General features: G+C 51.9%; 1 protein-coding gene across 3 annotated transcripts in view; it reads left to right on the top strand.

Annotated features, from left to right (window-relative positions):
• GALNT18 (polypeptide N-acetylgalactosaminyltransferase 18) overlaps positions 1–11,810 on the top strand; it is a 293,469-nt gene that overhangs the window by 267,410 nt on the left and 14,249 nt on the right. The window lies entirely within an intron of this gene.

The following is an 11,810-nucleotide window of genomic DNA, read 5'->3' on the forward strand; positions in this document are numbered from 1 at the left end:
GTTGTGGGTCTGACTTGCCCAGTTTCATGATTTTCTTGGTGAGCGATCCAGGGAATGGTGTGGGGAAAGCCAACGAGGCTGCAGAGGTGAAATGTATAGGGTGTCGAACACAGAAAGAATAGGAATTGCAGACTTGAAGGAGCTGGCAAGGGGTAGTTGAAGGAATTTGGGTGCAGCCCTTCTAGGGACATGGAAGTGCCAGAGGGAGGTGAAAGTGTGGGAGGAAAGGAAGAAAGGTTGCTATTCCAAAGGCCTTTGATGAGCAGGCATTTGGGGAGTAAGGGGGTGAGCAGGCAAGGTTCATAGGTAGTTGGGTGAAAGCAGGGAATGAAGGATGGAACTTCAGGGGCCAGCAGTTTCAGGCACTGAGAGCAGGGGTCTGCATGTGGCTGGCTATGGTGTCCCTCCCTGGCTCAGAGGCCACAGTGCAGGTTAGGTCGTTCATTGTCTGCGACCCTGAAGTATTGCCCAGTGGAATGTAGAGGACGCTCTGAGCCTGACGCCAAAGACCTTGGTGGACGCACTGGGTGAGAAGAACAGGGTGGGCAGAGTGTGGTGGTGTTTGACCTCAGAGGCTTAAGGAGAAGGTATTTGTAGACGGGGATGGAGGAGCTGAGGTGGAGTAGGGGTGCTGCATGGAGAGGAGAGTGTCAGCTCCAATTCGTGTCCCCAATGGCTGAGTCAGCAGATTCAAGGCACACAAAAGTGGCAGTGTCCTCCAGGAAGAGCCATTTCGGCGGGGACAGGAGGAGTCCTTTTTGGTGAGAAAGGGCTGTCCTTGAAAGAGACTGTGAGTTTGATAGGCAGTTTCAGAAGACTCAAGGGAAGGCTCATGAGAGAGGGCAAGCAAGGGAAGATTGAGCCAGGGGAAGAGCAAAGCATATCAGGAGTTCGGAGAGGACGCGAGAGCCCCCTAAAGACAACAAAAATTAAATGTCATGTACACACATAGGGCCCATGGGAACTGGAAGGTTGGGAGAAAAGAGGTGGCAGAATCCGGTTGGGGGAACCGCATCTCTTTGTACCTCGGCCATTGCAATCACCCGAGCTTCCCAGCTTTTGAGCTCAGGACAAAGCAACCACTTCCAAGGCTCGTTTTGTCCTCACAATTGAACTGCTTCCCCATCGTGTCACACTGCATTCAGCCCAGAATCTGCAGGGCTCTGGAAGCTCCACTCTGCCAGGGGAAGGGAACAGGGTCCCTGCTGCCAAGGAGAAAAGAGGCTGGGTCACAGTGACCTTGAGAGGTCAGGGAGGCCTTCCTGGAGGAGGCGCTGACCTGGACCTTAAAGGAATCACAGGATGTGTGGAGTAAAGGCAGCGTGGGAAGAGCTCTTCAGGAATGGGGGCGCAGGGAGAAGGGGTGGGGACTTTTTTTTCTTTAGTAAGAAGCAAGGTGCTGTAGTGGTTGAGAGCTGGGTTTGGAGCCAGATGACCTGAGTTCACTTCCCAGCTCTGCCACTTGCTACCCATTCATTTACATCTATCGAACTCTGTTTTCTCATCTAAAAAGGCAGATCATATTACGCCACTTATTTGGGGTTATTTTGAGGATTAAATAAGTGTATTTATAAAGCACTTAGCCTCCCTGGCATTTAGTAATAGCTCATTATGTGGGAAATATTATCATTATTATAATTATTTGTGTTATTTTCTTCAATCAGGAGGGGGGAAAGGGAGTAGCAATTTGCTGAGCACCTACACCCTGTACCTTATATTTTATAAGCACACCTGTGAAATGAGCCACCTGCAACAGCACACGTTTGCTACATGCAGAGCTATCCCCAAAATTTAGTGACTTACGACACATCATTTATTTAGCTCAAGAGTCTATGCGTCAGCAATCTGGGCTGGCCTGGCCCTTCCCTCTGCCAGTCTCAGCTGGGCTGGCTCAGGCATCGGTAGCCACTGCTGGTCAGCGTTGAGTGGCTTCCGGAGGCCGGCTGTCAGCGACAATGAGGGAACTTTCTGGGCTTCACCACCCGACAGGCTCGCCCAGGCTGCTTCCCATGATGGTGAGCAGGGTTTCTAAGGGCAGCGAGAAAGGGCCAGTGCTACTGCGTGAGTGCTTTCCAGGTCTCTGCTGTGTCGCATTTGCTGTGGAAATGTTGCCATTGACCAAAGTAAGTCATATGGCCAAGCCCAGACTCAGAGGACAGAGAGTAGATCCTTTGAAAGGAGGAACTACATTGCAAAGTGGTTTGCATGCAAGGATGGGGAACTCTGGGGCCATTTTTATGATATAATATATCATAATGTCCTATTACATTCATGTTGTATTATTTCATTTACTCGCTCATTCATTCATTCATTTATTCGCCCAAAAGTATTTATTGAGCACCTACCTTGTGGTATGGCAAGAAAAGGAATCCCTAAAAAGAATGTCCTTTAGTTTTCTAACACTTTCTCTGTCACAGCACAGCCATCTGGCATTGCTCTGAGCCCATGACATCCATAAAGACGTGAGCTGGACCCTTTTCCTGGGGAAGAGAGAGATGGAGCTAGAGGTGATCTGGAAACAGGCAAAAAAAATTTACAAATTAAAGTCAGGCGCCAATATTTCATCCCCATGAAGTCTGTTTTTCTGGGCTAACTTCTCCCTGCTGGATCTTAACCTGCAGGGTTATTATCAAGTTCTTTCCCCATCTTTCTGCTCACTGAGATTGCTGGTGAGTCCAGAGCCCCATGGAGCTTATGTTAAAATCTCTGTTAAACACATACCCACACATGCGCACACACACCCTGGGAACATTCTAAGCTCTTCTTTTAAAAAAAATGTTTTTATTGGTTTTAGAGAGAGGGGAAGGGAAAGGATAGAGAGATAGAAACATTGCTGAGAGAGAAACATTGATTAGCTGCCTCCAGCACTCCCCCTACTGGGGATTTAGCCTGAAACCCCAGCATGTGCCCTGACAGGGAATCGAACAGGTGACCTCTTGGTTCATGGGTTGATGCTCAACCACTGAGCCACGCCGGCCAGGCTAAGCTCTTCTTAGTTCAGTGCAGAATAACAGTTGTGATGTGCCAGCAAGACATTGAGCCCCCTCATTGCTCACGGGGTTAGACCTGGCACAGACTGTGTCCTGGAGGTAAATATTAAGAATCTTGTGAAGCAGAGAGGATCTTGTTCTATCCAAGCTGTTAATCCTCAGGCTCTCTGGAGGGTGGTGCCGAAAACACTGGTCCAAACCTTGGGCAGAGAGAAGTTTAGAGGAGTCTTAGAGTAAGAGACATGAAACAGGTACCAGGGAGGGGCTTCTGAGCTGAAGTTCAGTGTCCCTGGTATAGCTTGTTAACACATTCATTTAATCAACCAATACATTTTGAGTATATGTATGCATGAAGCAGTGCGTTAGATAGTATATACAATAGTGAGCAAGATAAGCATGGTCCCTTCCCTCTGGAACTTGGAGCCTAGTGGGCAGTGACCAGTGTCAAAAGAACATACTAAGCTAACACTAACCACCACTAAGTCTGTATGATTCCCTAACAACCCTGTGATGTAGGGACCATTACTGTCTCCTGCTTTTATAAAAGAGAACATTGAGAGAGGTAGGGACCATTACTGTCTCCTGCTTTCATAGAAGAGAACATTGAGAGCATGAATGGCCAAGTAGCTGTCCCTAGTCACACAGCAAATGACTGAGGGTGGGGACTTGAATTAGGCAATTTAGATCCAGAGTCAGTCTCTTGAATCAACCCTCTTCCCTCTGCCCCCACAAGGTCAAGTCCCCTTGGCACGCAGTTCCCAGTTCCCTCATAACTTTTCCTTAAAGAGCACGCATCCCATTCTGTGGTTCTATTTTGTGTATTATTTGGTGAGGGAGCATAGCTAAATGGTCAGTCAGTTCAGGCTCCATTATGTTCCAGTAACAGACCTCAAAGTCCAAGTGGCTTATAACAACAAACACTTCTGAGTCAGGCAATGTGTCCAAGTGTGTCCCCGCCTTATCTTCCTCTTGCAGCGCCTCGTCAAAGCGGCCGACAGTCCCAAAGGCACGCTCGTCATCGAAAGCACAGCTCATTTGCCTTGCTGTCAGCCTCCCGAGTTGTTGCAGGCAACAGTTTTGCCAATGGTTTTGCTCCTGCATAAAAGAGGTCACCACCTTTCCAGCGTTCAGAGTTAGTTCCTCATCACCCACATTCTAGCCCCAAAGTCAAAGCCCCACAGAGTGAGGTTTGGCACCACTCCTCATCTAGAATCGATTTCTTCATCATTCCGCTTAGACTGATGAGCCCTAAATCGCAGTGGCTTAAAACAAGTCAAGCTTATTTCTTGCTCATGCTTCATGCTCAGATGGCCCAGCTTCAGCACTGTGTCTCCTCTTTTTCGGGGACCAAAGGCGCGGCCCCCATCTGGGACACTGGCAGGCCAACCATCGTTCACAGGAGAGCTCTTAAAGCTTCTGATTGGAAACGACACCTGTCTCTCCCACTCACATATCATAGAGACAGACACGTGCCAAGTCTCACACCAGCGACGAGGGGATGTGGGACGTGCAATAGCTCAGTCGGGAGGGGAGCACAGAAGGGGCCCCCTGGGACGGGCAGCGAATCAATCTCCCAGATTAGTCGGGGAGCCTGCACTGACTGTCACATCGATGCAGACTTGGCAGCCTGTTATGTTTGGAAAAGAGGGATGTCAGAGCACGTTTTCCTCCGTGCACTCGATATGCTCCGTCTTCGCTGTTTGTCAGGGAGTAGACCCAGCTGGCGGCAGACAAGCAGGCAGCTCTGAAGGGCTTCGAGCAGCACCTTCCAACATGCGGGCCCAAAGGGGACCCAGCGGCAGACAGCAGGTGTTTGAGGTTTCTTGAAAATAAGTTCCCAATGAACCTGGGAACTGAAATGAAAGTGTCATTTCAGGGGAGGGGTTAACAACCAGAAGAACTGAAATAAACGTGGGCAGCTTATGCTAAAAACAAAGACGAAACCTGGGGCGATGCCTTTTGTAGACTCAAAGGGAGGGTTGGCTGGTGCCAGCAGGAGGGGGTCAGCTCCAGCTGCCTCAGCATGAAAGCTCATGGACCTTGTCCAGCTGGACATGGCTGAGCTGCAGAGCGGCCTCGTCTCGTCTCTCTTGATTTCATGTTAGAAATTCCTGGAAGGAGAGAGCCTTGGCTTCTTACAGCTCCACTCTCACCAGTGGGCGTCTAAAGTCACAGAATACAGACTATTTGGGGCCCACCCTTGGTCAGAGCCATCCTCGGAGGGGATGGGCGTTGTTAAACATCAAAGGCCAAGTGCAATGACCTCACAGCTGCCTGCCCCAGTCCCTGGTCTGCACCCTCTCATCTTGTCTGACAGCAGCACCCATCGGTGCACACCTTCTTCCCCATGACGAGGTCAGTTCTCAGTGGCTGGGGCCCGACCCACCACCTTGGCCATCACTGGGATTGGGCCTCCTCTGCGACCTCCCTTGGCGGCATATGTCTCTCTGGAGTAGCCTTGGCTCGTCAGAGTGCTCTGCTGGAGAGAACTACCAAGACAAGCACCTGTGTCGGGCAGCCAGGCTGATCTTTCGGAGTGCAGGCCAAGAGCAGGAGGAATGGGGTGAGGGGAGGGGCAGATGCTGCTGCAGAGCCGGGATGAGGGCTAAGGCCCAGGCAGGGGCAGTTGGGAAGCACTGCCCCCGAGAGAGAGACACAGGAGGCTGCAGAAAAACAGGGCTCAGCCAGTGATCCCAGGCCAGGACCCTTGCTCATATCCTGAACCATGTTATCTCCCCATAACTGGAGCTTTCTCTGCAGTCCTCATCCTCTCCGCTTATACCCAAGTGCTGGCTAAGGTTTACTCACCCTCTCCCCGGGGCTTTCCAAGGCGGTGTGAACCCCCAGCCTCATCAGCTTTTACCTCCTGAAGAAAGCACACTGGTATGTGCGTGAGTGAGGTGTTCCCTTATCTTGTAAACAAAAGCTAGACGTTTTCAGAGGCCCTTAAACAAAAGTTAGACTTTCCAAGACCCTTAAATGCTTTTGACTCAAAAGACTCTGAGATCCTCTCAGATGTGCTGATGAGAGGAGGGACAGTCACAACAGAAGTCACAGCTCCTGCTTCCAGAGGGTGCTGTCCAAACTCTTCACCCCACATCACCCCCAATCCCTATCTTTCCACCCCCATAGTCTGCTCTAAGCCTGGCCCTGAGGCTGGTCCCTCACCCTTCTGCAGGACTGTCTCCCACCACGATGAGAGCTCCTCCAGGGAGGGCATGTCTGGCTCCTCTCTGCACCCCAATGTCCAGCTCAGGCTGCACCCTGGAGGGCACAAGGAGTGTTTGCTGAATTAAAGTGGATCTACCACTGACCATGGGCTGAGTGCCAGTTATAAACCTCTCTCCCAAGCCTGGTGCTTAGCCTCGTCTATTCCCCCACCAGGGAAATGGGCTCATGGGGACGCGGGGGCGGAGTGCTGAGCTAGGGCCTGGTTTCACCTTTCTGCTTCTTCATAGTTGCAGCAAGCAGAAGCTTTAGCAATGTTTCCAGTCCCTGTATCCACCTGGTTCTGTGGTTAGTGAACCATGGATCGTTTGGGAAATAACACTCCTTCATTCCTGATTTAGCATCAGTGGCCTGTGGCCCTCAGCATGATAGCTAACCTCTGTGTCCAGGGGTCAGTGACCAGAAACCAAGCCCCTAAATCAGCCCTCCCTGACTGCAGGGGGCCAACAGTAGCTCATTCTTGGTAAAGAGGACGAAGAGCCCATTGCTAGCACATACTATGGGTGTCACAGCCACCACGCTAATGAAATGTAATAAGCAAGGCTGTGCTTACCACCCCCACAATGCCCCCCCCCCCCCACCACCACCACCATTCCCTCGGTCACTGTGCCCTCACCCTGCCTGCTATTTCCGTGATTCCTTATCCACAGGCCTCCTGGCCAGTCATACCGAGGACCAGGCCCAATCACCCCGCTGAACCCTCCCCGCTGGGTCTTCTCTGCCCTCCTGTGAGCACCCCTGTCCCTGCTGCCTTGTGCTTGCCCTGCAGCTCCTGTGGCCAGGCTAGGAGCTGTCAGTATATTAGTCCTCAGTGCTCCTTACAGACCAGGAAACCAAGGCCCAGCGTGGCTCCCAGCCGGGAAGTGAGGGTGGAGACCCACCTGACTCGGAAGCCTACCTTCTCTACTCCAGCAGGCCCCTTGCTCCTGGACAAGCGGTTCTCAGGTGTACCCCTCCCTCAGACTTACCTGGAGGGCCTGTTAAAGCACAGATCCCTAGACTCTCAGAGTTTCTGATCCAGTAGGTCTGTGGGGATGGGTGCACAATGTGCATTCCTAACAAGTCCCCAGGTGATACAGGCCACATTTTGAGAACCATTCTCCTAACCTGTTGGTGCTTCCCAACCTGTTGGCCACCCTCATCAGAGTCATAAAAATAAATAGGGGATCCAGCTGTCCCCCCCACAGTGAGAAGGAGGCTTGGAACCCAGGGGGTCCTACGTGCTGTCTCTACATTCCTCCCTAGGCTGCTCTAAGTCTCCTTCACACGGCTAGTTTTCACCGCTGCTGCATAACTGTGAAAAGCGCTGCTCCAAAACATGAGGCCTTCGCCCAGGAGGGAGCGTTAAGGCTTAGTAAACCTTGGTTAGCTTATGCTCCACCAACGGAGTTTGTAAACACTCAGATGAATGGCTTTAGCTTCCCGTTTCCAACTTCCACTCCCTTGCATTCTCCAGTGGCAGAGTCTGGCACTGGGGTGATGTTTGATACATGTGAGGGGAGATTTCTGCGCAAGGCCATACCTCAGTCTCTGCCAGAAGGAGGGATGCTGAGGAACCTCAGCCCTGGGGGTCTGTGCCTGGCTTGGCTCTGAGGCCCCGAGGGCAGAAGTGTGCATTGAAGTTGGGGGGGCGGGGAGCCCACTGTGGGCTCCTGGCTGGCTGTCCCGCTTAGCTATTAGTCATCACTTCTGCCCCCAGCCTGAGGGAGAGGAAAATGCCTCTGGATGTTTGTTCTTTCACCTTGCCTGTGGCTTTTCTCTTTCTCTTGTGAGCAACTGAATGAAAGGCAGAGCTGGGTTTGTAGGCCTGCCAAGCAGGATGGGCTGTGTGGAGAAGGCGCTAAATCAATCATTTGCAGTGGAGGGGCAGCTGTGGGGTTGGGGACGTGGTTCTCCTGCCCAGGGGTCTGTAACATATCCACAGGCAGGGTAACACCCCGCCCTCGCCTCTGACGTGAGTTACAGGAAGGATGCTGCTCTTAGCACTTCGTACCGCCTTGTGTTACGGGCCTTTTAGTCCAAGTCCCCTCCGGCCCACTGCTGCTCCCTCAGCGCAGGCCCCCTCATGGCTCAAAGGGATCTCTGAAGCTTCCAAGCCAGCCTCCCAGCCTCTTTCGCTCCAGCCTGCCGGCTAGACCAGGAGTGACCTGAACGAGGGAGGCAAGTGAGGTGAGAGGTCACCCGTGGCTCTGGAGTCACACGGCCTCGTTTGAATCTCTGCTATTGCTCTCCGCCTGTGCCACACTGGACAGGTTCCTTAATTCCGCTGTGCCTCAGTGTCCTCATCTACAGGATGGGGACAACAGTAGCACCCATCTCCTGGAGTTATTCTTAGGATTCCCCGGGATAAAGCACGTAAATTGTGTTATATCTGACTCATAGTAGGAGCTAAATGTTTCTGCTTTTATTGTTAGCGGTGTAAGGCAGGGCTTCTCAAGCTCAGCACTACTGACATTTCAGACTCGCTAACTCTTGGCTGTGAGGGCCGATCTGTGCATTGTAGGATGCTGTGCAGCAGCCCTGGCCTCCACCCACTCGATGCCAGTAGCAGCCGGCCCCCCGCCCCCACCAGGACAGTAAAAAAATGTCTCCAGCCATTGTCAGATCCCCCTGATGGGCAAAACTGCCCCCGTTGACAACCACAGTTCTGAGTCGTTTCTTCCCGGCACCTTCCAGGCTCCGAAAACACAGCAGCGCCTGCTGGGCCTGTGGGGGCTAATGTGGGGCATCTGCACTGAACTGTTCCCCTTCTTTCATGTGAGATGCAGTCCACGGCTGGCTGGGCGCCTGAGGCGTCCCGGTGACGCCCTGAGCGAATCCTCTGCCTATTCTCCCTGTGATCCGCCTGTTTCCCGGTTGCACCACTCGGGATGCACTTCATTGTTGGCTTTTTAAATAACAGCTGTCTGTTTCTGTTATGATCTTCCCAGACGCTGGAGCAATAAGCAGCTCTGATGACAGCCGTGCCGGTAGTAAGTGCACGCGTCTCTCAGGCATCTCCCCCAAGCGCTGCAGAGCCGCTAAGTGGGTAGAACTGATTTCAGCTATTGCCTGGGCGGCCGCTGTGTCTGTGGAGCCTACCCTGGAGACCAGAGCTGAGCCCGAAGGACAGGGGTGGTGGATAGGGGGTAGTGACTGGCTCCCTGGCTGTCCTTGCCTTGCTCCTGAGCCTCAGGAAACCTGGGTCCTGGCACAGCAGCTGATTCAGAGCTACACTCTGTCCCGAGAGAGCATGGTGCATTCAATCCAGGGAGAGAAATAGCTGTGCATCTTTGGGAGGAAGCCCAGGCGGCAGGCTGAGCACCACCCCCAACCCCCCCCCCCCAACCCCCCTCCACACACACACACACTTTTGCATATCCAGGGAAGGCTCTGGAGGTGCCGAGTTTTCATTTCTTTTCTCGTGGTAGCAAGAGTCAGGGTAGGTGAGTGGAAGAAGAAGGGACGATTCTTATACAGTGGGGCCTTGACTTACAAGTTTAATTCGTTCCGTGACGGAGCTCGTAACTCAAATTACTCCTATGTCAAATCAAAAAGTGAATGAGTGAGACACGTGATGCTGGGCTGATGTTGTGGCGTTCACTGTGACGTTCGCTGCGCCAACTAGCGGTGGGGTATCTGAAGCTGGCTCGTAACCCGAATTTTAGCTCACAACTCAAAGCAAAAAATCGGCCGAGAGACGGCTCATATCTCGAAAAACTCGTTAGTCGGGACACTCGTAAGTCAAGGCCCCACTGTATTAGTGTGATTAGGGCCGTTATTTCCTGATATGTTAGTTTCCCCACCTTGGCCATTGATCTTCCAGGACAGGAGGGGTCATAGCTTTCTCACCTCATTTCTCAGAACCACGTTAGAGGTTTGTTGTTGTTGGATGGATGGGTGGATGACTGGGTGAGATGCTTAACTGCATCTGTTTAATTGCCCAAATCTTATCAGTTATCAAATTCTCCCGCAACTCCAATCCCCTGGAAGGCACAGCAGGTCATCAACTTTCCTTGATGGGCAGCTGGAAATCCAGGCCCCACAGGGATGGTGTCAGGATGCTCAGGCGGAGCCCACTTCTTACCCAATTTAGGTGCTGAATGGTCTCCCTGGCCTCGGTGTTCTGGTCCCGTTTCCACATGAAGCCGGGCATTCTGCACTTGGCCTCTGCTCAGAACTGAGTCACCCTGCTCCCTCGCCGCTGTTATGGGAAGAATCAGTAAACTTTAGTAGTTTCCCCATCTATGTCTATGGACTCACCAAACCTGATAACTTGTAAGATTACCTTGGAGAGCAGATCCTTTCTGTACTAAGTGTCTTCCTTCTATCCCTCCAGACCCACTCTCCACCCGTCTCCTCCCCGACTGAGAGCCGACTTTACGGAGTGTTTAGTGGGCTCCCGTGTTCTCCGGCTTCCAGATGGGTTCTGCCAATGGGCTGGTCCAGCAGAAGAATGGAAAGGGGATGGGAGGGTGAAGTCGGGGTATTTATTCACCACCACTCAGTTACCTCCAAACCTTCCTTCCTGAATCTTCTCTCAAGTCAACCTTCTCTACATAACTTTTCTAAGTTCTGGTAACTTCTCTCTCCTCTCACCCGTTTGGGCCTAGGAGTGATAACAGCTCCATGTTACCATCCTCAGGGACCTATCCTATCCCTGTGGTGCCCTTGCACCCACCCACGGCATTGAGAACTGTGTCTCCATTACATTATATCCGTGGCAGTTCCTCTCTGTTGAGTGTACCATCTGTTTCTGCTGGGACCTTAATTTATACCCTGGCCCAAGGTTCTTCTTAGGTCTGAAGTGACCCTGCCTGTCTCTCCACTCCCTCCCTGGACTTCCAGGCACCAGGAAAGTGTGGTCCTGAAGAACCTCCCCTTACTTACCCTCCTTACATGCACTGCCCGCCTCGCCCCATGGTCCCTTTCATTCCCTGCACTCAGGTTTTAAAAGTCCTATCAACCACCTCCTTTAACTAAAGCAAGAACTACTTCATTTTGCCATTGGGGATGAATAAAATGTTTACCAGTGAGAATTTTGAATAGATCAAGATAATAAGAGGGCCCACCCTGAATTCTAACCTAAAGCAAAGAAATGTGGTATCTGGATTTGCCCAGAGGTCTAACCTTAGGTGGGGTGTCAATTCCTTTAGGAGTGGCTCACAAAGCCCTGTGACTGCCCACTTAGAGCTCTTGTTGGGAGCCACTGCTCCCACCAGGGCCAGCAAATGACAGCGCATGGGACAGCCCTGTTTTTGTAAGGAAAACATGACCGGAATGCAGCCACTGGTTCCTGTGTTAACTGTGGCTGTGTCCATGCTTCAGTGGCAGCATTGGGTTGACGGGGATGGCAGGGCCCTCTGTGCAGAAACAGTTAACACAGCAGTGACTCTGGCCCTTACAAGGCTGGCCCTTGACTGGCGTCCGAGAACTTAGATTTCAGGAGGGTTCCCACCATTCCCACTCTGCTGCGAGTAGCTCACGGTGCGTACACTGGTTGTATAAACTGTATGGTTTATACTAAATACCTGCTTTCCTTCTGGAAGTCCGGAACTTTCTTACATACCAGGCAGAGGCTGCCTATGTGAAGAGCCCCCCCAAAAAAACCCT

This window comes from Myotis yumanensis, unplaced genomic scaffold (assembly GCF_028538775.1).
Source record: "Myotis yumanensis isolate MYYU_CA2020_CCGP unplaced genomic scaffold, mMyoYum1.0.hap1 SCAF_10, whole genome shotgun sequence".
NCBI classification, from domain to species: domain Eukaryota; kingdom Metazoa; phylum Chordata; class Mammalia; order Chiroptera; family Vespertilionidae; genus Myotis; species Myotis yumanensis.